Genomic DNA, 25,490 nt, shown 5'->3' with positions numbered 1-25,490 from the left:
TGGCGGGTGGCTGGTGACTCCCGCCCCACCCCCACTCAGCTGCCCCCTCCCCCCTCCAGGCTTCTCCACCAGGGCTCCCACTGGGTGCCCCTCCGGCCCCTGCTCTCTCTCAGGACTCGGGTACCTGCCCTCCCTGTGGCCTTCAGGCCTAGGTACGGGACCGACCAGAGGCACATCACCACGCCCGTGGTTCGCTCAGTCTGCGCAGCACCCCCCATCAGGGAGCCCCTGGGGCAGCCAGCTGCTTCCTACCGAGACTAGAGGGGGGCCCATCCCTGGTGGTCGTAGGAATGGGTGGGCAGGGTTTGGGTGCAGTTTAATCACAAAGATAACCGCCCAGCGCTGAATGTGTGTCCTCTAACTCCCCTAATCCAACAATTTACAGAAGGAAAAACTCAGGCTCAGAGAGTGAGATCCACAAATCCACCCAGTATCCCACACCCAGTAAGCAGTCTCACCTGTCACTTGGCCCCCCGACAGAGGAAGGCCTTTTCCCGTGACTCAGTTTCCCTACTGGCTCCTGCTGTGTGATGCGGACAAGAGAGCACAGAGCCATCATCCCGGCTGGCACCATGTGGCCCGGAGGGTGAGCCAGCAGGTCCCAGCAGGCCTCAGGCTCTGTGGCTCAGGGTCCAGGCTCACGGGCCCACAGTGGGTCAGCTTAAACAGACGCCATGTGTCGAGTCTGTATGCCCAGGGAGCATCCCTCCCCCCGGGAGGCTGGCCCTGTCCTGGGCTGCAGACCAGATCACTGCCGAACCCCGGGACCCACCCACCCTGGGCAGGTGCCAACGGACAGTCAGCTGGCCCCACACGTGCCTACGGCCTGACCTGGCACCACAGGTGGCCTGTCCTTAGCTGTGCGGAGGCCAGCCAGGCCACTGTGAACCCTGCTGCCTCAAGGGCGCAGCCCTTTGCCGCAAAACACTGCCAAGTGCTTGCCCAGGAAAGGCTGAAGGCTTTACGTTCGAGTTGCATCAATAACTATTTTACCCCTATGGTAAGAATAACAAAACAAGCCATTTCGGTTAGAGGAATCAAGGCCCCTCCAGAGCATGGGAGCAGAGTCTGAGGCTCAGGTGGCAAGAGGAACCAGGTGGGCACCGAATGTAGAGGATGCGTGCTGGACACGGGTCCAGGGTGGGCTCCAGGTTCAAGTCCCGCTCAGTACCTTACCGGCCGTGACCTTATCCCAGCCTCAGTTTATCACCTGCAAAGTGGGCTTAAAGCACACGGGGTACCTCGCACGGCGCCCGGGGGGTCTGCACCTGGTGCGGTCATCGCGGCGGTGGAGTCAACTGACCGTGATAAGTGAGAAATGAGACGCTAAGGAACCACGTCATTCCTGCGAGCATCGCTGCCACCCCCAGCGCCCTGTCCCGGAACTCGGCTGAACACGCCCCGACGTCCTGCTGGCAGAGCCCCACGGGGGCCTCAACCCCAGGAGGAGGCGTGACCCACAGCGAGGGTGCGAGCAACCCCTCCACCCGGAGGGGACAGGCGCAGCCACCGCGCATGCCCGCTGCCCACGGGCCCCTGGGTCCCTGGGTCCTTCGAGTCAGGCAGAAGGGGGCGCCCAAAGAAGGGCGCGCCCAAAGAAGGGCGGGGAGGTGGGCAAGGGCGCAAGGGCCGGGGTGCAGAGAACCGGAAACCGGTAGAGGGCAGGGCACGCGGAGGGGCCCTGGGGCGCAGGTGTCCAGGTGAGCCCGGAAGAGCGAGCGTGCGGAGGGGAAGGAGGAAGAGACTGGGGCCCCAAACGCGGGGCCCCCCACATCTCACAGGGCAGGACCAAGTCGCGACGGCCAGGAGGGCGCAGCGAGGCTGGGCCTCGGGGCCGCTGCCCCTGAAGGCGGGGAGGTCGCAGTGTTAGGCCGAGGACCAGCAGCCCCAGAAATGCAGGCGAGCACGAGGGTAAGGACGCCGGCGCCTCTCCAGGGCCCGCCAGTGGGCGCTGAACCACCCACTGCCGTGTGTGCACCTGCGGGGGTGGGGTGTGTGTGTGTGTGTGCGCGCGCGCGCGCGCGCGCCCGCGCCGGCGCAGACTTGGGGGTCTGGGCCGCTCAACCGCCCACCTGCAGAAGTGGACCTGGCCCCTCGGCCTGCCAGCCCTGGCCCACAGTCCAGCACCCAGAGCAGGCCCAGCCCTAGTCTCTGACCCTTCAGAGCCCCGAACCCTGGCCCCGACCTGAGGACACGTGGCCAGCGCCAGGCCTGGCTGGTGGGAAGCACTTCTCCAGACTCAGGCTCAAAAATGGCGCAGCGCTGGCTATGGGCTTGGTTCCCAGTGGGCCAGGGGAGGCCCTCCCCAAGCCCTCCAGCTCGGGGCCTGGGCTGGAGTCTGGGTTAGGGGGCTTGGAGAGGCACCTCCACTCCAGAAAACCTCCACTGAGCCAGCTGTGGAATGAATTCTGGGAGGAAAAGTGGACACACATGGTCCAGACACAGAATGGAATGCTCCCCCCTACTCCAGAGGAGGGGTGCCTGTGAGAGGGCAAGTCCCTCTCTGGTGGGAGGGGCAACTCCTCCTTAGCACAGCAAGGCAAGGACTGAAACACCACACCAGTCGAGTGGTACTCAGGAAGCCCAGGTGAGGGGAGGTAACCCAACCTCACAGTGAGCTCAGACACTGCCCGAGGCCGCTCCCCCAACACAGCCTGGGGCTGAACGTGGACACCCAAAAACAAGGCACCACATCCCAGAGAAATCTGGGGGGACGGGGGAGATGCAAAATGTAATTACACCTAGGGTCCAGTTACTCCAGCAAAAAATAGTCCTGAAATCTTATCCACACCTAAGAGATTCACCTAAATTCTGAGACAGAGTCTTATTTTATTTTAATTAATTAATTTTATTTATGTTTGGCTGCGTTGGGTGTTCGTTGCTGCCCGCGGGCTTTCTCTAGTTGCAGCGAGCAGGGGATACTCTTCGTTGCGGTGCGCAGGCTTCTCATTGCAGTGGCTTCTCTTGTTGCGGAGCACGGGCTCTAGGCGCGCGGGCTTCAGTAGTTGTGGCTCGTGGGCTCAGTAGTTGCGGCACATGGGCTCTAGAGCGCAGGCTCAGTAGTTGTGGCGCACGGGCTTAGTTGCTCCGCGGCATGTGGGATCTTCCCGGACCAGGGCTGGAACCTGTGTCCCCTGCATTGGCAGGCGGATTCTTAACCACTGTGCCACCAGGGAAGCCCTGAGACAGTTTTAAACCTCACTAAATTTTTGTTTCAAATACTTTTATCTCTATAACCAGTGTTGTCCAAAATGATGTTTTATAAGAACCTTGTTACGCAGAGCTGACCGTGGATTGCCCTGAGGCAAGCCCAGGCTTCTGCAGCTTCCCAGATGGTCTGCTAAATTAGTACCCTGAAAGCTTTAGATTCTGGGACCAGTTTAGACATCCAGTAAGTCAGTTCCCTGCACCTGCTGTCTCACCGAGCGGTGCTCCTCCCAGCTGACTTGGTCTCAGTTGTAGTGAAATCCACAGCCAGCTCCGAGGGGGCAGCTTCCTCACTGCCGGCCACTCTGGAGAGCAGCCCAGCAACGGCTCAGGAGAAAACCCTCTGACTGCAGAGGGTCCCTGCCCATGGGGCACAGCGACGGGCCCCTTTATAATTCTGCTGTAGTCTCATCTGGAGACGGACCCCCACCATGGGAGGAAGTTCTCTGGAATATCAAGCCCCCAGCCCTGGGAGGAGGCTGGACTGGCCCCGTGAGGATGAGGTATCCCCTATCGGGCTGGACACCCCCCTTCCAGGGGAGCACCTGGGCTCGGGGCCCTGCAACATCCCAGGTGACCACACTTGCCTTGGCCGCAGTATTTGTAGACACGATGCCTGGAGGTAACTGAGCATCTAGCGAAGGGTTTTCAGAAGGAGAGTGGATTCTCAGATAAAACTCTCAATCAAGTGCTGTGTAATGACACGCCAAGAACACTGATTGCGAGAAATTCAACCGCAGCAGCTGCAGTGGGTCAGAAAGAAGCTCTTCCGTAACTGCAGAGGAAAAGAGCCCAGGGTGGCAACAGACCTCGAGGGGGAGTGTCACCGCAGCACCAAATGGAACAAATGGTATCTGACAGTTGGGCTTTCACACTGCAGGAGATCTTGTCTTTGAATTTCAATAGGCTTAAGATTCTTTAAAAAGCATGTTATTTTTAAGACTATTACATAGTAAACCTGTTAGGATGCCAATCAATTCTGTTCACATTCTGCTAACAGCCACAGGACGCTGTCCCAGGGGCCCTGGGCCTTTGGGGTGCCACTGGCCATGCCCCGTTGTGGGGACAAGTCCTGGGCTTGGCCCGGCCTGGTGGACAGCAGCCCAGGAACCAGCCCAGGGGAGGTCGCAATCCTCTCAGCTTCTAGGACGGATGGAAGTCCGCTCGTGGGAAGTGGAAATTTAAATTGCTTATTGTGAATTATTCCTCTCCTTCAAAAAGGACTTGAGTGACTTAATCAGAACGCATGTGAACTGAACTTATTTGTTTAATCAGAGGAGCAATCAAAAGACCCAAACAGGGGTCCCAGGTTCCGGGCCACGTTGATCACTGCAGGTGGTCACCCTGATCTCTGCTTTGCCAACCCAGCCTGGGGCCTATGAGGGTCCCCCCCCACTCCTGGGCACATCCCCCCACCGGCCTGGGATGAAGTGGACTGACAGAGGCCACTCCTGGGTCCTAGGGACACGCTGGTTGGGGAGGAACATGGAATCCCAAGGGATGTCCCGCTGGGAGGACCTAAGAGATCGGACGTCACTGGAAGCCACCATGAGGGAGGCCCCTGGTGAGCAGGAGCGGGTGACGCACAGTTCCAGACCCCTGAGGGACCCAAGGACTTAGAAACCCAGAGTGGTTGCTGCCACCTCGGGCCCAGACCCTCTGACAGCAGCTCACCTGGGGCCACCTGGGTGGTGCTGACCTGTGGACAGGCGGCTCCAACGGGTTGGGATGAGCCCAGCCACCCTGTCTCCAAAGAGTGTAATCCTGGCTTCTCGAAACAGTTTTCTTGAGATGTGACTTACATCCCGTAAGATCCTCCCGGTTAAAGTACGCAGTGCAGAGGGTTTAGTATATTCACAGAGTCTGCACCGTCACCGGGATCTAACTGTAGAACCTTTCCATCGCCCCCAGAAGAAGCCTCACACCCATTTCCGGTCATCCCTCCCCCAGCTCCTCATCTACCGTCTCTATGGGTTTGCCTGTTTGGGTATTTCAAGTAAACGGAATCGTACAGGAGGTGACCTTTCATGTCCGCCTTCTTTCACATAGCGTGTTTCCACGGTTAATCCATGCAGTAGCGTGTGTCAGTACTTCATTCCTTCTTATAGCTGAATAATATTCCACCATGTGGACGGACTGCATTTTGTTGATCCGTTCATCAGGTGGTGGGCATTTGTTTCTACCTTGGTCATTATGAATAATGCTGCTATGAACAGGTTTTTGTGTGGATATGTTTTCTCTTGGGCATAAACCTGGAAGTGGAATTCCTGGTCATGTGGTAACTGCGTTAAACTTTTCGAGGAACTGATTGTGTTCCAAAGTGGCTGCACCACTTAACAATCATATAACAGCAAAGCTGCCATATACAAAATTAATATACAGAAGCCTATTGCATTTCTATACACTAACAAGGAACTATCAGAGAGAGAAACTAAGAAAACAATCCCATTTACAATCACATCAAAAAGAATAAAATAACTTGGAATAAATTTAACTAAGAAGGTAAAAGACCTGTACTCAGAAATCTATAAGACACTGATGAAAGAAACTGAAGATGACACAAACAGATGGAAAGATATACCGTGTTCATACATTGAAAGAATTAATACTGTTAAAGTGACCATACTACCCAAGGCAATCTACAGATTCAATGCAATCGCTATCAAAATACCAATGGTATTTTTCACAGAACTAGAACAAATAATTCGAAAATTTGTATGTGAACACAAAAGACCCTGAAGAACCGAAACAATCTTGAGGAAGAAGAACAAAGCTGGAGGTATCACACTCCCTGATTTCAAACTATACTGCAAAGTTACAGTAATCAAAAAAGTATGATATTGGCACAAAAACAGGCACACGGCTCAATGGAACATAATAGAGAACCCAGAAATGAACCTACACTTATATGGGCAATAAATCTACGACAAGGGAGGCAAGAATATACAGTGGGGGAAAGACAGCCTCTTCAGTAAATGGTGTTGGGAAAAACTGGATAGCTACGTGCAAAAGAGTCAAACTGGACTACTCTCTCATACCATCTACAGAAATAAATTCAAAATGGATTAAAGACTTAAATGTAAGACCTGAAGCCATAAAACTTCTAAAAGAAAACCTAGGCAGTATGCTCTTTGGCATTGGTCATAGTAATATTTTTTTGGATTTGTCTCCTCAGGCAAGGGGAAGAAAAGTAAATATAAACAAATGGGACTATATCAAACTAAAATGTGTCTGTACAGTGAAGGAAATTATTAAAAAAATGAAAAGGCTACTTACTGAATGAGGGAAGGTATTTGCAAGCGATATATCTGATAAGGGGTTAATATCCAAAGTGTACAAAGGACTCATACGACTCAACATCAAAAAACAAACAACTCAGAAAATGGGCAGAGGATCTGAATAGACATTTTTCCAAAGAAGACATGCAGATGGCCAACAGGCACATGAAAAGATGCTCAACATTGCTAGTCATCAGGGAAATGCAAATCAAAACCTCAATGAGATATCACCTCACACCTGTCAGAATCATCAAAAAGAACACAGATAACGAGAGTTGGCGAGGGTGTGGAGAAAAGGGAACCTTTGTGCCCTGTTGGTGGGAATGTAAATTGGTGCAGCCACTGTGGAGAACAGTATGGAGGTTCCTCAAAAACTTAAGAATAAAACTACCATATGATGCAGCAATCCCACCTCTAGGTATTTATCTGAAGAATATGCAAACGCTAATCTAAAAAGATATCTGCACCTCCGTGTTCATTGCATCATTATTGACAACAGCCAAGATATGGAACCCACCTAAGAGCCCATCCATAGATGAATGATAAAGAAGATGTGGTACATATACACGATGGAATATTACTCAGCCAGAAAAAGGAATGAAACGTTGCCTTTTGAGACAACATGGATGGGCCTAGAGGGTATAATGCTTTGTGAAGTAAGTCAGACAGAGAAAGACAAATACTGTATGATTTCACTTATATGTGGGATCTAAAAAACAGAACAAATGAACTAACATAACAAAACAGAAACAGAGTTATAGATACAGAAAACAAACAGGTGGTTTCCAGAGGGGAGGGGGATGAGGGGAGGATAGAAATAGGTGAGGGAGATTAAGAGGGACAAACTTCCAGCTGCAAAATAAATGAGCCACGGGTATGAAATGTACAGTGTGGGGAATACAGCCAAGAACTACGTGATAGCTTTGTATGGTGACAGATCATAACTAGACGTAGCCTGGTGATCATTTTGAAATATCAAATCACTGTGTTGTGTAACAGGAACTAACATAGTGTTGTAGGTCAATTATACTTCAAAAACAAACAAACTCATGGAAAAAAAGATCAGATTTGTGGTTACAGAAGCGGGACAGTGTGGGGAGGGGGAACTGGACGAAGGGGGTCAAAAGGTACAAGCTTCCCGTTGTAAGATAAAGAAGTACTAGGGATGTGATGTACAACATGATAAATATAGTTAACACTGCTGTGTGTTATATGTGAAAGTTAAGAAAGTCCTAGGAGTTCTCATCACAGGGAAAAAATGTCGTCTATTTCTTTAATGTTGTATCTATATGAGAAGATGGATGTTCACTAAACTTACTGTGATGCCCATTTCGGGATGTGTGTAAGTCAATTCCTCATGCTGCACACCTTAACTCGTGCAGCGCTGCGTGTCAATGACATCTCAATAAAACTGATCACGTAACAACAGTGTTGAAGGTCCAATTTCTCCACGTCCTCCCCACCACTTGTCGCCGTCTGGCTTTCTGATTCTAGCCGTCCCGGTGGGCGTGAAGTGCTGTGTCATCTGGACTTGCGTTTCCCTGGTGACCGACGCCGTAGAGCCTCCTTCCGTGTGCTGCCATTCGTCTATCTGTAAGTCTCCTTTGCTCCCGCCATCTTTCCACACGCGCGTGAAGTTGCCGAGGCGCTCTCAGGTCTGACCGGATCTACTCGTCCACAGCCCCGTAGACAGACGCACGGTCTACACTGGGCCTTCTGTCTGCAGCGATGAGGGTCGGCTCTGCAACCGCCATATGACCTCACCAAAGCCGTGGGCAGGTGTGGACTGTGCAGTGCGGCAGCGTCGCCAGGATCAGGACCCAACTTGCTGTACAGAGACTCCTTGGGACAAGGCGAAGGGGCTCCCCATCACCTGCGCTGGGACCCCCGAGGTGTTCCCTACTCACCTGTAGCAGGTGGGATAGGTGGCCCTCAAAAGTCCACGTGGAACCTGTGAATGTGACCTTCTTTGGAAAACGGGTCTTTGCCAATGGAAGGAAGGTAAGGGTCTTGGCATGAGACCCTCCTGGATTACCCAGGTGGCCCCACCTCCTATGACAAGTGTCCTTACGAGGGAAGGGGACATACACACAGAGGAGAGGCCACGGGAGAAACAGGCAGAGATCCGAGTGACGCGTCTACAGGCCGAGGAACGCCTGGAGCCCCCAGAACCTGGAGGAGACAAGGGCCAGACTCTCTCTCAGAGCTCCCCGAAGAAACCAGCCCTGCCAACACCTCGCTTTCAGACCGTGGTCTCCTGAGCTGTGAAAGAATACATTCCTGTTGTTCTCAGCCACCTACTTTGTGGTCCCAGGAGCCACGAGAAAGGAACGCACCCTCCCTGCTCCCCACCCTGATGACCAGGTGCACCACAGCACAAGCAGGCAGGAGAGGGGACCACCGTGTCTTTTTCCAGCTTCTTTCCACTTACTGTGTGAACTTGCCCTGGGCAGCAGCTCCGCCCAAGGCCCTACGGACACACGGAGGTGAAAATGCCCACAATTCTGGGTCCTCCAGAGCATGCCCGGACGCCCCAGGCCGCAGACGGGGAGTCAGGTTCACGCGCCCTGGGTCACACGAGGGGGCCGCGGGTTTCCCCGCTCGCCTCCTGTGCTTCCGAGAACAAGCCTCACCCCGTGTTCTGGACACTCTCTTCCCACAAGCCTTCCGTCAATGCAGGGGACACACCTGCAGGACGGAGGCGGTCCCGGACCCGAATGCTGCTGGCCGAGTCCGCAGGGATGCGGGAGGGGCCTGGTGAACGGCTCGCCCAGAGGGAGGGCATGATCCGGATCCTGCCTCTGTTCGTCATGGTGGTGCTGCCGTGGCCCCCCGTGGTGTGCTGCCCAGGGCACCAGCTCGCATCCCTTGGAGGCTGTCCCCCTGCCCCGCCCTTGACTCTGATGGCCTCCCTCTGACGGCCCCACGGAAGCAGGATGGGCACCGCGCCCTGGCCTGTGTCCGTGCAGGGCTGGTGTCAGTACCGCCGACCTTTCTGTGTGATGCGGAGGGTTCCAGATGGTTCCACAAGAGGACACGGTGCCCACTCCACCCAAGTGCTGCACAGGAAAGGCGACAGGGTCTTGACGTGGAACACAACACGGGGGGAAGAGTTCGCAACACGGATTTGGAGTCTAGGTCTTCGTGTTCAAACCTGTTAGGTTTGGGATTCTGCTCCTTATGGGAGAAGCAGGGGGGGACTTGGAGCAGAGAGAAGGGGGAGGGGCCTGGTCTGGGGTGTTGAGTGGGGGGAAGGGAGCGGGGAATGGGGTGGTGGCAGGGAGAGGGCAGAGGGGCCCTTCGACCCGTGGGCCCAGCCGGCTCCAGGCCGTCCAGTCGGCTTGCAGATTCCCTGGGGCCCACACCTCGCTCCCTTGGCAAATTCTCCTTTTTATTACACTTGCTGCTGAGTTTATCAAATAAAACTTAGAAGCACTTGACTCACAGGTTGCTCGTCACTAAAAGCACGGATCAGAGACAATGAGCTCTCACCATTTAAAGACAGCCATCCTAACAGAACGCCTGTTCTCACCAATGTGCCGTTTCCCCAGAGGATAAAAATTACCTGCAATATAGTCCAGCAAGAGGCTGTATTTGGTTTTTATGCATTTTTAGAGGAAAAACTACAGGCGGATGTTCTGACATACGGCAGAAGAGAAACAACTGGGTGTCTGCTCAGAGAACAAGGACAGGGTCCGCGGCAAAATAATTCAGATGCAGGTTCTCAGGTCAGGGCAAAACCACACGCCACACAAAATAAAAAGACTCCCTTCAGCAATAGTGGACAGATAATTAAAACTTTTCACGTGAATCCGCAACAGTGGCAAAAGCTGAACAGCCCGTGGGCTCCCGCTCTGGACGCCCCACCCCCGCCGTGTGCCCACCCCGACTCCCTCGAGGTGGGGAGAGGCGGGAGCCTGGGCAGCTCCTGCAGACAGGCTGGCCCACGCACCAGTCAGCGGCCACCTCCTGAAGGTTTGGGCTGAAGTGGGGGCCCGGGCAGGGCAGGTCCTAAGTGCTGGGCCATCTGGGAGACAGGCAGGGTAGAGCATCTGGGACAAGCCCTCAGCCTGTGTCCACAAGGGGGCCACCTGAGGGCTCAGGTGAGAAGGTGGCCCGAGTCGGGGAGGAAGGGCAAACAGGGCCATCCAGACCAGAACGGTTACCCAAAGGAGAGTCCTCTTCTCCTTGGGTGCTTGGAATATTCTTCCTCAAGGGCACAGACTTAGTGTCACAAGGCGGTGTTTCCTCTTCTCACTACCTGGTTACATCCTCCCAACGGGGTGAATGCTGCATGTTGGGCTCCCGTGTTTAGAACCAGCCTACAGTCAGTGCCCGGCCAGGTGGGCGTTTGGGCATAGAGAGGGATGGTCTTGGCTGTTACCGTGCCTGGGGATGCCACAGGATGGAGAGTCCAGAAATAAACCCACACACACACGGCCAGCTGATTTTTGACAGAGCACCGAAGAAATGCGATGGAGAAGAAGAATCCTTTCAACAAAAAGTGCTGGAAAAATCGGACAGCCATGGGCAAAAAAATGATCCTGGAGCCTCGCTCATCACACACACAACCGTCAACCCCCAAACAGAAAGATCTTAGTGACCCTGGGCTTGGCAACGTTTTCTTAAATAGCTCACAAAGAGCACGAACTAGTCAAACAAACAAATAAATGAACCGGACTTCACCAACGTTCAGAAGTTTGCTCTGTTAAGAAAATGAAAAGTCAAGCCACAGACTTGGAGACGATATTTGTCAAACATGCCTATTTCGGAGGACTTACACCTGAGATACAGAAGAACCGTTACACCTCAGTCAGAAGACAGCTGGAGTTTGAAATGGGCAAAAGATTTGAACAGACACAACTAAAGAAGACCTAGGTGGGAGGGAGGGAGACGCAAGAGGGAAGAGATATGGGAACATATGTATGTATATAAATGATTCATTTTGTTGTAAAGCAGAAACTAACACACCATCGTAAAGCAATTATACTCCAATAAAGATGTTAAAAAAAAAAAGGAGACCTACATGAAAAGATGCTCAACACGTGGTCATCAGGCAAGTGCAAATTCAGGCCACGGTGACCTACCACCTCACACCCGCCAGGATGGCTAAAGTTTAGAACCTGAGCACACCAAGTGCTGGCAAGGGTGCAGGGCGACTAGAACCTCGTACAGCTGGTGGCGATGCTAAGTGGTCCAACCTTTGGAAAACGGTTTGGCAGTTTTCTCAAAAAGTTAAACATTCACCGACCGTATGAACCCGCCGTTCTACACCCAGCCGTCCCAAGAGAAGTGAGAGCCTCCGTCCACACAGAGACTTGCGCACGCATGTTCAGAGCCGCTTTATTTGTAACAGTCAGAACCTGGGAACAACCCACACGTCCATTACATGCGATGGACAAACTAGCTGCAGTCCGTCCACACGGCGGAACCCACCTCAGCAATAAAAGGGAGGGAGCTACTGACACCCTCCAATGTGGGTGAGCCTCAAAACATGTAGGGTGACTGGAAGCCGACCCAGGTAGACTGATTCCGTTTATACACAATTCTGGAAAATGCAATCTATACGTAATGAGAGAATACAGATCAGGGGTTGCCTGGGGACAGAGGTGACGGGCCAGGGCACCATCTCAGTGAGGGGCTGGGTGTGCAGCCTGGGGTCAGCGAGGATGCCCAGGGGCAGAGTCGGGGTGAACCCAGGAGGCCCAGGGAGAGGACGTGACGATGTGGCCAGAGGTCACCCACCCACTTCCCCCCGTGCTCTTGCCACCCCTCTGCCGGGGACGCCCCCAGCTCTGGGAGGAAGAGGGCCAACCCCTGTGGCAGTTATGCCTGGAACGCCCCTGGGGGTGCACTGGCAGGTCCCTGGCCATGGCCCAAGCCCACCACGGGCTGCCCACCAAGGCACAGGGGGCAGGACTGGGCAGGGAGACAGGCAGCTGTCACCGCCTTTCAGGGCCCACGGGGAAACGGGATGAGGCTGCCCTCGAGCTGCTGACGGTCACTCGGGAAGGCCGTGCCAGGAGGCTGGTCCTCGACCCAGCAGCTGTCAGCCCCTGCCCGTCCCCCAGGGTGAGGAGCCAGGAGCCAGGCCTGCTCAGTGACAGGGCCACAGGTGGGGCTGCCGGGCCAGCGGCTGAGGATGTCCTGGCACGGTCCAGAGCAGGAGGCTGTCCAGGACTGGGCAGCCGCACGGGAACCCAGCGACCACAGACCCCAGCCCTTAGCCCACTGGGGCAGGGGGACAGCAGGGTACAAAACCACACACAACCCTTTGGTCACCTGCAGCAGAAGCCTGGGGGCGCCTAAGGAGGACGGGGGGGGAGGCTCTGAGGTGAGGCCTGTCCTTGGCGGGACACTGCCTATGCAGAGAAGGAAGCCCAGGAAAAAGGCCACGTGTCCTGTCAGAACACGACGTGACCGTTTCATTTGCTGTCGTGTGTTCTCGTGACCAAGAGGAAACAAAAGAGCTCTCCAAAGCACAGCGATCTCAGACTGGGAAGGACAGCCTTGGTGGTGCGTCTGGTTATAACAAGAGCTGGCAAAAGGCAACAGGAAACATTGGGACCTAATTAAACTTAAAAGCTTTTGCACAGCAAAGGAAGCCGTCAACACAATGAAAAGGCAACCTACTCAATGGGAGAAAATATTTGCAAATGACATGACAGATAAACGGTTAATATACAAAATATATAAACAGCTCATACAACTCAACACCAAAAAAACAAACAACCCAATCAAAAAATGGGCCGAAGACCTGAATAGACATTTTTCCAAAGAGGAAATGCAGATGGCCAAGAGGCACGTGAAAAGATGCTCAACATCACTAACCATCAGGGAAATGCAAATCAAAACCACAGTGAAATATCACCTCACACCTGTCAGAATGACTATCACCAAAAAGAACACAAATAACAAATGCTGGAGAGGGTGTGGAGAAAAGGGAACCCTCGTACACTGTTGGTGGGAGTGTAAATTGGTACAATCACTGTGGAAAACAGTATGGAAGGTCCTCAAAAAACTAAAAATAGAACTCTCCTACGATCCAGCAATTCCACTCCTGGGTATATACCCAAAGAAAATGAAAACACACTAATTTGAAAAGATACATGCACCCCAATGTTCACAGCAGCATTATTTACCATAGCCAAGATTTGGAAGCAACCGTGGACAGAGGAATAGATAAAGAAGGTGTGAAATAGATATAAAATGGAATATTATTCAGCCACAAAAAAGAATGAAATCTTGCCATTTGCAGCAACATGGATGGACTTGCAGGGCATTATGCTAAGTGAGATAAGTCAGACAGAGAAGGACCAACGCTGCCTGACATCGCTTATAGGTGGAATCAAAAAAGTAAAAACAAACTAGTGAACATAACAAAAACGAAGCAGACTCACAGATACAGAGAACAAACTAGTGGTCACCAGGGAGGAGAGGGAAGTGGGGAGGGGCAAGATAAGGGTAGGGGATTAAGAGGCACAAACTATTATGTACCAAATAAACTACAAGGATACATTGTACATCACAGGGGATACGGCCAATATTTTATAATAACTATAAATGGAGAATAACCTAGAAAACATGTGAATCACCGTGCTGTGCCCCTGTAACTTATATAATATTGTACATCAACTATACTTCAATTAAAAAGAAGCAGCAGGACTGGCAGAGGAAGGCCCACTGCCCTGTGACCTCCTCTCGTGCCCACACAGCTGCCCCTCCCCAAGCAAACCCGAGGGGCTATGTCTTCAGAGCGAAGGCAGTGTTTTCACCCTACAATTACGATATATGCAGTCACACGTAGCCCATCTTGTTCGTAGTTCAGCCCCTTCAGTTTAGAAAAAGCCACAGGGATAACCGGAGTGCAATTACACAGAAAGCCAGAACTGATGCAAAGATCTGTCAAAAAACAAAAGGCTTCTAATTTTTTAGGAGCTGAGAGCTGCTAAGACAGGAACAGACATCTGTCAGAAACCTATGTTTTAAAGTAACTCTTTGTATGCTCAGGAGGAAAGACGCCCAAAGTATCTATGCACAGACCTGAAATTTAAATATACCCACATAAACCCAGACGGCAGACGCAGCGGCTGTACTCACATCCCGGCAGGCACTTGACCCCCTTTCTGTCAAGGGTCTCGGGAACAGTCGGGAGCGGACGGCCACGTGCACCGAACACGTGGGGCTCTGAAGCGTCTGCTGAGCCGGACAGGCTTCAGGTGGGAGGGTGGCCGAGGACGGGGCCCAACTCTTCCCACAGGAGATTCTGGGCTTCCAGAACGGAATTCTCCTCGAGAACCTTTGTCTTTCTCTATTGCTTATGAAAACGCGAATTCAAACGACCTGAACATGAGTTCAGACGACCAGTATTCATCCACAAAGCGCATCTGTCCCGAGCTGTCTGCCGGGTGGCCTCTCCCTGGCACTGCCGTCCGCGCCAGGCCCTGGCACGCAGCCCCTGCCCTCGCTGCCGCGGTGGCAAAGCATGAGGAGGGGTTTGTCCTGGCCTTTTCCCAAAGCCTCCAGGAAGGCGGCTTTCTCTTCTCATCCCCAAGCACTGATTTTACAGGAAAATGTTAGAATCAAGTCGTTCCTACTCATTTCAAGCAACTTGGCATCAAACGGAGGGTTAAGTTCCCACAAGGCCCGGTCACCCTGGCTGACCTTGAGGGAGCACCCCAGGGCCACCTCCCAAGGGACCCGCCCGACTCTCCCCCGAGCTGGAGAGCCAATGCCCAACCCCCGGGCCCCAGATGGTCACGGCTTGGAGGCCGTGTGGAATGAACCCCCCCGTGGGTTGAGACGCCACCCCAGGCGGGCACGGCGGCCGCCCCAACAGTAGACCTTCAGCTCTGCCTGGAAATCCACGAGGTATGAATAACACCTGTGCCCCCATCACCTGCTGTCACAGGCCGAGGCCAGCACGTCCCCAGGCTCAACGGCAGCCCGCGGACAGCCCGGACCCCTCCCTCTGGTCCTGCCGTCCAGGCTCCCCTTCCACAGCGGCAGCCACCACCCCAGGGGCTGGCGACCCCTCTGCACAGGGGCGGCCGGAATTGAGAAGTTTCAGCGCGAAAAACACTCTGACATCGAAGCCTGTGGCGTGAAGGTACTGGGTCCCGTAGTCTGCATGTTGATTATATGCTGAAAGCACAATATTTTAAATCTAGCTGATTAAATACAATATATTATTGCAGTTAATCTCACCTGTTTTCTTTAAAGTTTTTTTTCATGTGGACCATTTTTAAAGTTTTTATTGAAGTTGTTAACAGTATTGCTTCTGTTGTTTAAGTTTTGGTTCTTGGCAGGGAGGCACCCGGGATCCCAGCTCCCCCGCCAGGGATCAAACCCACACCCCCTGCGCTGGAAGGCGAAGTCCTCCTCTCCTGTTCCTGTTTACCATTTATTTTAACGTGGATACTAGAAAATCTACAATGCATACGTGCTCGTGCCCGGAGCTCACACTGCATCTACAGCTTCACGGTCACCTCTGCTCTAGACACACGTTCTCAAACCATGAACACCTGATGACACTTGTCAACACTTTGCCAGTTTCCATCCTCGTGGCCGCTTCTGCTGTCCCTTCCGCTGAGGGAGAACCCTGAGTTCTCCTTTCCTCTTGCCGACACACATCTGATGATGATAAGTCTTATAAGGAGGGTCCACAGACGGTGAAACCCACCCTTCGCAGGAGTTCATCAGCATGAAAGCCGGGCTGCAGTCACCGTCTCTGCACTGAGGCTCTTCCTCCCTATGTCCTGTGGCACTTGGGGTCGTTGAGAGAGTCCACCCGACTCTCCCTGTCTCTGGAGCTACACTGTCTTTTCTCTTAACTGCTAAGATTTCCTCTCTACCTCGATGTTCTGCAGTTTTCCCACACATCTCAGTTGGATCTATTTTTATTCATCCCACCTGGAACTCACAGTCTAGGACTGAGGTCTGAGGACTGTGGTCCCCCTTCCTGTCCCGATTCCTCTGAGACACTCCCTGGAGCCTCTCTGTTTACCTGAGGCTCCATCTCTCCATGTCCACCTTAGGGCAGCCGCCAACCCCAGGCCCGTGTACGTCCTCAGGAAGGTGCCCCCCACCACCCGCGTTCCTCTGTGCTCTCCCCAGGACTGACTGCAGCACGGGTCTCTGCCCAGCCGATGGCAAGGTCCAAGAAGGCCGGGCCGCCCTGTCTCGGGGCTGGGCACATGGCAGGAGCTCAGGAAACGTTTGCTGAAGGAGCAGGTCCAGCCAAGGCCCGGCAAAGCTCCCTCAGCTCCTCCCCACACCTCCTCCGTCCTTCACTCAGCCCTGCATCCTGGGACCAGCCAGACAATTGCCTTTTGGAGCCGCAGACTCTACACCCAGCCTTTCAGTCCCGCGAGAGCGCCATCAACCCCGCGTATTCAACAAGCTGAATCTAGTCAGATTGCCTGGCCCACCTGCCCCTGCCCACCCCATCCCAGGCCCCACGAGGGAGGGAGCCGGTGCAGGGTGCTCTGAGCAGAGGGCTTTTCCTCTGGGGGCAGGGGATGTCCTGGTGAGCCACTGGCAAGACGGCCTGCCCGCCTGCCCCTGCCCACCCCATCCCGGGCCCCCACGAGGGAGGGAGCCGGTGCAGGGGTGCTCTGAGCACAGGGCTTTTCCTCTGGGGGCAGGGGATGTCCTGGTGAGCCACTGGCAAGATGGCCTGCCCGCCTGCCCCACTTGGCAAGATCTGGCCCATGTCGGGAGGCTGTGGAGCTGTCCCACAAGGACAAGGGGCTGGATGAGGGCTGGCCACATGGATAGAGAACACCTCAGGGTGGCTGAGACCCAGAAACGCACAGTCCCGCTGGAGATCTACGCGGAGAGTGGGCAGCTGTGCAGGTGGGGGAGAATTCCAGGGAGAGGCAGGACCCTCAAAATCATAGAACAGCCACAGTGGGACTATCGTTTCCTCGCCTACCAAATAAAGATAATCTCAGAACCCCAGGTTCTGTCCAGACAGGGGGAGCTATGAGGGGCAGGTGCCCCCCATCCCAGGGCCTCAAACTTGAAGATCTCTCCTCTCAAGAGAATCAGGAAAACCAAGCCGACAGCTAAAACTGCAGCTACGGTTTACAGGGGTCCAGGGTTGGGGTTGCCAGCACAGTGTAACTGTGGACATTCAGCAATAACACGAGCCCATCACTCGTGGCCGCCAAACAGCTCTGCCTTGACTGCCCCGGGTCAGCAGACAGACAGACCACTGCACAAGGAACGGCTCCTCCGCCTTCCTGAGTTCCCATTTCCACCCCACTTCCTCGTGTGATGTATCCTCAGGGACTATATTTTTATGCTTCAGAGTCTTTTATTGATCACCCATCAATATTTATTTATTTATAAAATTTATTTTATTTTTGGCTGCGTTGGGTCTTCGTTGCTGCACGCGGGCTTTCTCTAGTTGCGGCGAGCAGGGGCTACTCTTCGTTGTGGTGCGCGGGCTTCTCATTGCGGTGGCTTCTCTTGTTGTGGAGCACGGGCTCTAGGTGCATGGGCTTCAGCAGCTGTGGCACTTGGGCTCAGTAGTTGTGGCTCACGGGCTCTAGAGCGCAGGCTCAGTAGTTGCAGCACGCAGGCTTAGTTGCTCTGTGGCATGTGGGATCTTCCCGGACCAGGGCTCGAACCCGTGTCCCCTGAATTGGCAGGCAGATTCTTAACCACTGAACCACCAGGGAAGCTCCACCCATCAATATTTTAATATTTGATCTCAATTGTTTGGTATTGTATGAATTGGATTTAAAACTTTTTAAAGAATCTCCTGTGCCTGAGAGGCTCTGAGTGTTAAAAGTTTCTTCCAGACGGAGTCATCATTGTGATAAGTATTAGCATACAACTGAGAAAACAACATAAACATGAGACAAAGCCTGGTGAACGATCCTTTCACGGTAAAGTTCTATTAGAAATGCATTTCTTTTTTTCTTTTTTCTTTTTTTTTTTTTTTGCCTGTGCCGTGTGTCTTGCAGGACCTTAGCTCCCCAACTAGGGATCAAACCCGGGCCCCCTGCAGTGGAAGCAGCTGAATTGAGCTTCCAACCTCACCACTAACGGGCTTTCCAAGGGAAGGCTGTGCCGGTGTTTCATCCTCGTGAACAAAACTGCATTAAACAACCTGGTACGTGTCCTCCCACTCGGCACAAGAGTGCGTTCTGGTACAGAGTTATGAGACAAAAGGGGATGCATTTTAATTTCCAAACGTGGGGTTTGCAGGACTGAGCAGGGCCCATCTCCCCAGGGCAGGTAGCCCTGGTGTTAGCGCTTGTGTCAGGCAGGGTCCCGTGAGGACCTGGAACAGAGGGGCTTTGGTGCAGGGAACTAGAGGGAGTGACAGAGCTGAGAAGTCAGTGGGGACCGGCCACTGGCCAGGCTGGAGGGACAGCTCAGGGGGTGGGGGTGGGGCGGTCACTAGAGGAAGCCGGGGGAGGGGTTGGGGGCTGGAGCGGTGGCAGGAACCACAGCAGCTTCGGCCGGAGGCGGAACCCAGACAGGGGCACACGTACCCTCCCCACCAGCCCGTGTCCCGCCAGAGCCTCCTGCTGGCTGAAGCCGGGTGGGAGCCCACCAACCCAGGAGCCTGAGAAACACAGTTGATGCTGGGTGGTCAGCATCCCCACCCAGACGCACAGCTGGGCAGGGGGCAGGCTGAGAAGGGCTCAGAGGACACGGCCCGGGACCCACACAGTCACCGACAGGCGGAAAGGCTGCTGTGCCTCTGTGATCCCCCGAGTGCTGGTGAGGTTGACGGTCGTCACCGTGTACTACCTGCCTGTTTGTGTCTATGATAGAGGCTACACTCGCCCCATAACCTTTCTTCCACGCTTCTTCCTGTGGGAGCAAAGCCCTCCAATCTTCACATGGTGCCCTGGAAGAAACACCGCATCTCCCACCTTGAGATGTAGGCTCTGGCCAACGGGTTATAAGCAGGGAGAGCAAGCCTGCCTTCCTCTCTCCTCCTCCCTGTAGGCTGGAGTGCAGATGTGATGGCTGGCCCTCAGCAGTCATCGTGGTTCAGGAAATGTAAGCCACAGACTGAGGATGGCTGAGCCGGGCCACCACGTGGGCCTCACTGCCCGACTGCCCCTGGGTTACATTCCAGTGTGGTGTGCCCCTCACACCAACCCTAATGGGTGCTGTGTCCCTTGTCCATATTTCCCTGGAGCAATTCTCTTCCTCTAAGTGATGTGTGGTAAGATTTTGTTTTTGTTTTGTTTTGTTTTATCATTCAGTATGCATTTTATTGTGTTAAAACACATACGACAAAATTTACCATCTTGACCATTTTAAGTGTACAGTTCAGCGGTATGAAGTACATTCCCGTTTTATGCAGTGATCGCCACCATCCATCCATCCCCATAACTCTTTTCATCCTATAAAATGGAAACTCTATACCTATTAAACAGTTAACTCCCCATTCCCCCTCCCCTCAGCCTCCTGCAACCACCAGTCTGCTTTCTGTCTCTATGAATTTAACTAAGTACCTCATATGAGTGGAATCATACAGAATGTGTCTTTTCACGACTGGCTCATTTCACTCAGCCTAATAATACCTTCAAAGTTCATCCACGTTGTAGCAGGTGTTAGAATTTCCTTCCTTTTAAGTCTGAATAAAATACCGCATCACGTGGATGGACCACATTCATCCATCCAGGGACACCCAGGTTGCTTCCACGTCTTCGCTGCTGTGAACAGGGCTGCTGTGAACATGGATCTACAAATGTCTCTTTAAGACCCTGCTTTCAATTCTTTAGAATATATGCCAGAAATCCAATTGCTGGATCATATGGTAGCTCTATTTTTAGTTTTCTAAGGAACCTCCCTACTGTTTTCCACAGACGCTGCACCATTTCACGTTCCCACCCACAGCGCACGGGGCTCCACTTTCTCTGCATCCTCGCCAACACTTGTTGTCTTGTTTTTTGGTAGCGGCCGTCCCCGTGGGTGGGAGGTGCTGTGATAGCTTTTGTGTGTTACCAAAGCCAACAAGCTGCCTGCCGTATCGTCACCGACGCTCCCCTCTTTGGCACCTGTCTCTTGACTCGATGGTAGTCCTCTCCACGGGGAAATGTGTTAGTTCTTAACGTTGCTGAATCTCACTTCTGCAGCCGCCTCTGCCTCCTGCCCCTGATGCCACACCTTCCAAGGCCTTCCTTATTGCAGGATACAGACACATCTGTCCACACTCCGCATCTTTATGGTCTCTTTCATACAGTAAAATGTTTAACCTTCCTCGAATTTATTTTCCTTTAAGGAGCTTGGCAGGGACCCATCTCACCTTCCCAAGCAGCCCCCAGAGTCCAGTCTCGTCTCAATAGAAACTGTGGGGACCACGAGCCAGAGGGAGCTTCAGAGCCTTGGAACAGACACAGCAGAGCTGAGGCCACCAGCCGTCCCCTGGCACCTGCGGCACAGAGCCGGGAGGGCTGGACAGCTGCTGGCAACCGGGCAGAGGAAGAACCAAACCAGGGTGAAGCAGCAGCAGCCCAGCACCTGTACATCCTTGCTGGGGGCGGGGCTCACCTCTCTGAAGGCTCCCCACAGCGCTGTGCCCCACCTCAGCACACACCTCCCCCCCCCTACCCCCAGGGCTGCCCCCAGTTCTTTCCCCGGGTCTTCCTGGCTTGGCCTCCTCCGAGTCTGCCCCTCAGCCTCCCTTCTGCTCTCCCCTCGTCCCGTCCCCTATGGCTCTTCCCCCTTCTGCCCCCTGAGTCATTCCCCCTCCCCCTCCCCTTCCCCTCCCCCTTTGGGTCCAACCCCCCCTGGGATGAGCCCTTCTCTGGCCCCCCCTCTGCTTGCCCCCTGGGTCTACCCCAGGCCCACTGGGGAGGGGTCTGCTAGCATCGTGGGAGCACCCGTCAGGGTCTTGGTCAGGGTAGGCCGGCCGTCCTCAAAGAACCCCACACAGCAAAGCACGGGGGCCAGGACCCCCTCTTGGGCTGACAGTTCCCACATCTGCTACAATAGGAACGGCTCTGTGAGTGTCCCTCATGACAGGCTGTCATGTCGGGGCCACCTGGCTCCCCACTCACCTTGGCCTCAGAGCTGCCCAGGAGCAGAACTGGGGTGTTGGCGTCAGCAGAACCGACGTGCCCACAGGAGAGAGGCCCCTTGGACACCCACCGCCTGGACGCAGCTCTGCTGCAGTGTGAGCTGACGGCCGCGAGGCCCCCCGGGCACAGCAAGGATGGGACCCCTGGAGGACATGGCACCCAGCGACCCGCCTGGGGGCCCCCGTCCTCACTGCAGGCCTCCCGCAATTTATCTGAAACTGCTGCTCCCGTAAATTCTCTCCAAAGCCTGAGCGTAAAGTTAAGTCATCGAGACACACATAAACTGGCAATTACGACCATATTAGACATGGAGCCCACTGGGAGAGGCAAATTAAAGGCTTTCAAAACGTCCATTTCCCAATTAGCTTCTCAAGGTCACTCCTCGTAACACTGACCCCAAGCGCAATCACCCCACGGGAATCAATCCTAGAGGCAAAGGAAGAGCCACGGACTCGCCTGCCGACGGGCGGCTCCCACGTCTGCTTGGAAACCTCCTTCCCAATCCCCGCCATGTCGCCACACCGCAACAGGAGAGGCAGGAGGGACAGCCCAGAGCATCCCCGGGAGGCGTCACGCCAGAGCTGGCCCTCTGCACACGGGACCGTTGGAGTTTATTGAGAGGAAGGCTTTGGAGGAAGGAACGCACTTAGGAAACCAAGTGCCGCTGCGGCTGAGATGTGCCGGGATGCTGACGCATTGCAGTGGAGGTCTCAGGGCTCGGCTTCCCGGGGCCCTGCCCGGCCAGAGGATTCACCCCGGTGGGAGCAGGGAGCTTAGGGTTTTCAATCTGCAACTTAGGAAAGGGACTTATCCTGGGAAAAGATGCGCGGAGAACAAAGGCAGTGGCCACAGAGCGAGGAGTGGGGGCAGGCAGGCCCCAGGCCCCCTCGGGGAGCCGTGCTGCTTCCCTTTCTATAGTCTCGCTCTTGCAGGGAGGACCCAGGAGCCCACGAATCCCTCCTTGGGGATCCCCATTATCTCCCGCCACCAGCACTGTCCCCTCCCGCAGAGCATGACTCCCGTGCCCCACAGTCCCGGTGGCCAGAGCCAGCCCCCACTCTCATCCACGCCCAGCCGGGCCATCGGGCCAGGGGCTGCCCACACACCTACCAGAGGGCGTCTGGCCTGCACGGCTCTGGAGCACCCAGGGTCCACTGGGTCTCACGCCAGGCTGCCAGGTCAGGGGGCAGCATCGTGCAGTGCGTGGCCAGCCCACCTGAGGCTCCCTGTGCTGTGTGCCTGCAGACTCACTGCCTGACCTCCCCCTGGCCTCGGCGTCCAGCCCCACGGGGAGCCTCAGCCCGCGAGATTCCCACGGCCTCCCACGACCCAGAAGAAGCTGCAGGCTGCTCCCCGCAACGCTCACAGGGGACGCTGGCCACCGGCAGCCCTGGCGCAGACACACCTTCCCCATCTGGATCCTCCATCCTTCTCAGGGTGTGGCTGCAGCTGGGAGCCCCCTCAGGAAACCTCTGTTCTGCAGGGGACCCCAGCAACTGAACCAGAGTGACAAAGCAGCCGGAGTCCGCACGGAGACGTGGCACTGAGACACCCGCATTGAGCACTGCAGGCCGTGCACTGGGACACCCAGCCCCTCTGCCCCTCCAGCCTCAGATGTGCACCCTGCCTTCCACAGCAGACCCCCCTCTCCCCGCCCCACCGTGGTGTTGTAATGGGCTGAATGGTGGCCCCCCGGACGGGTCCACCCGGAACCTACAGACCTTATTGGCGAAAGGGTTCTTGCAGATGTAATTAGGTCAAGGATCCAGTGATGACATCCTGCATTATCAGGCCCCCCCCGGGGGGGGGGGGCTAAACAGTGACAAGCGTCCCGAGAGAGGCAGCAGAGGAGGCCACGCGATGACAGAGGCAGAGGTTGGTGCGATGCAGCCACGAGCCCAGGAAGGCTGCCGTCGCCCAGGAGCTTAGGAGAGAGGCCTGCCTCTCCCTGGGGGCTGGTCTCCTCGGGAGCTCAGGTCCCCTGTGGCCCCAGTGTCAGTTTTCCGGGCTGCAAACAAGTTAGCCCAAGCTTAGCAGCTCAGAACCACAGCCTCCAGCTGTGTGATCAGACATCCAGCCCAGCAAGGCGCTCTACCCAGGGCCTCTCCAGGCTGGAGCCCCGACGTCAGCCTGGCTAAGCCTCTGCCTTGGGAAGAAGAGGCGCCCCAGCTCCTTGGGGTCTGGCAGATCCAGGCCCCGTATCCCTGATGGCTGCCTCCCCACTCCTGGGCGTGCACATCCTTGGCGTGTGGCCCCCGGCCCCTCCATCACGAAGGCGGCAACAGCGCGCGGAGCCCCACCTGAGAGCTTTTGTCCTGCCACCAGCCAGAGAAAGTCCTACTTCGAGGGCTGCCGAGACCAGCCCAGGCCTGCCCGGATACCCCCCTCCTTGAGGTCTGTGAGCCACACTCACAGCCATACACACGATCGAGGCCGTGAAACCCACCATATCCTGGGGGTCTGGGACCGGGAAGCTTAGGGGGCCATGCTTCGAACCAGGCTGCCAACCCCCTGTGACTCAGCTCTCCAGCCAAGAAGAGGCCTGGCTGCAGGTTCTCAGTCTTCACGCTGCTGGGCTGGGCACCTAACAGTGTAGGTTTATCCACATCTCAGCCATAGTCCTCGCGCTGAGCTCCCTGCCACTGCGGTGGGTAGGGCTCCATCCTGCTCCGCAAGCACCATCCCCCCTCCTCTCTCCACAGCCCTGAACACCAGGCCAGCCTGCATCGTCCGGAGGACAGGAAGCTGAGGCACAGAGAGGCCAGGTCCAGGTCACAGAGCAGCACGTGATGCTGCAGGCCCCAGCGCCCAGCGCCGTGCACCTTCACCGTCTTAAATCTGCTGCTGGCGATGAGTCATCACAAAACCGAACTGAACCACGGAAAGCAGCGCCTGTGCACCTTCCACGGCAGCTCCCCAGCAGACGGGTGTCTGCGGGGGCAGGAGTGCAGAGGGGAGGGGCGTGGGCACAGGGTCTCCTTGGGAGGACGGCAAGGTTCCAGAACGAGACAGAGGTGGTGGCTGCATGACACCGTGAAGGAACAAGTGCCACTGAAGCGTTTGCTTTAAAATGGGTGATTTTATTTTTAAAATAAATAATATTTTTAAAATTTTTTTTAAATTTTTAAAATTTTAAAATATTTAAATATTTTAAAATTTTAAAAATATTTTAAAATATTTTTAAAATAAATTTTAAAATATTTAATATTTAAATATTTAAAATTAATAAATATTTAAAATATTTAATTTAAAAATATTTAAATATTTTTAAATTTTTAAAAATATTTTTAAATATTTTTAAAATAAAAAATTATTTTAAAATGGGTGATTTTACCTGTATTTCACCTTAAGTTATAAAAAAAAAAAAGGACCACCCTGAGGGAAAAAAGCAGCCCCTCAGCACAGTGCATCCTGGGAGAAGCCCTCTCCCGCAGCCAGGCTGGCCCGGCACCGCACGCGCCAACTCGAACGCTGCAGACCTCTAGCTTCTCCCCTAAGTAACCGGGACCCAGCGACTGCTTTCTGGCCAGACCTAGAATCTAATGCCTAAGTATCTCCTACACTGGAAACAAATGACCGTTAAAAATGGCTGAAATGTATAAAATAGGCAGGACTCTCAAAAAAAGTGCATTAAGTTCATATTATTTTTTTTCTTCATCAGGCTTATCGTGTGTGTAATTTGGGCAAGAGGTTGTTCAAAGCCAGTGTTTACAAGCCAGTCTGGATAGACTTATCCTTTCCGGTGAATGAAGGTAAATTAGCGCTGCTAAGAGGACCACACTGGGCGTCTTACTGACCCTTCGCCTTACAGGGTCACTTAAATACAACTCCATTTTGCCGCACACAATGCATCCTTTATAGCCTTTCTTCCCTTCACTTAACTCCTCAGTAACTCAAAGCAAACGTTATCAAAGGGAACATCACGCTCTCCTAATTCCTCTGTCACCCT

At 54.2% G+C, this 25,490-nt stretch overlaps 1 protein-coding gene across 1 annotated transcript in view; it reads right to left on the bottom strand.

The window, feature by feature from the left end:
• The window catches only part of ZFYVE28 (zinc finger FYVE-type containing 28), a 109,096-nt gene that overhangs the window by 63,739 nt on the left and 19,867 nt on the right, over nt 1–25,490 (bottom strand). The gene's annotated exons all lie outside the window — the stretch shown is intronic.

The sequence above is a fragment of the Orcinus orca genome, chromosome 4 (assembly GCF_937001465.1).
Source record: "Orcinus orca chromosome 4, mOrcOrc1.1, whole genome shotgun sequence".
NCBI classification, from domain to species: Eukaryota; Metazoa; Chordata; class Mammalia; order Artiodactyla; family Delphinidae; genus Orcinus; species Orcinus orca.
Note: the sequence above shows the minus strand (reverse complement) of the source record. Positions and strands in the feature narration are given on the sequence as shown.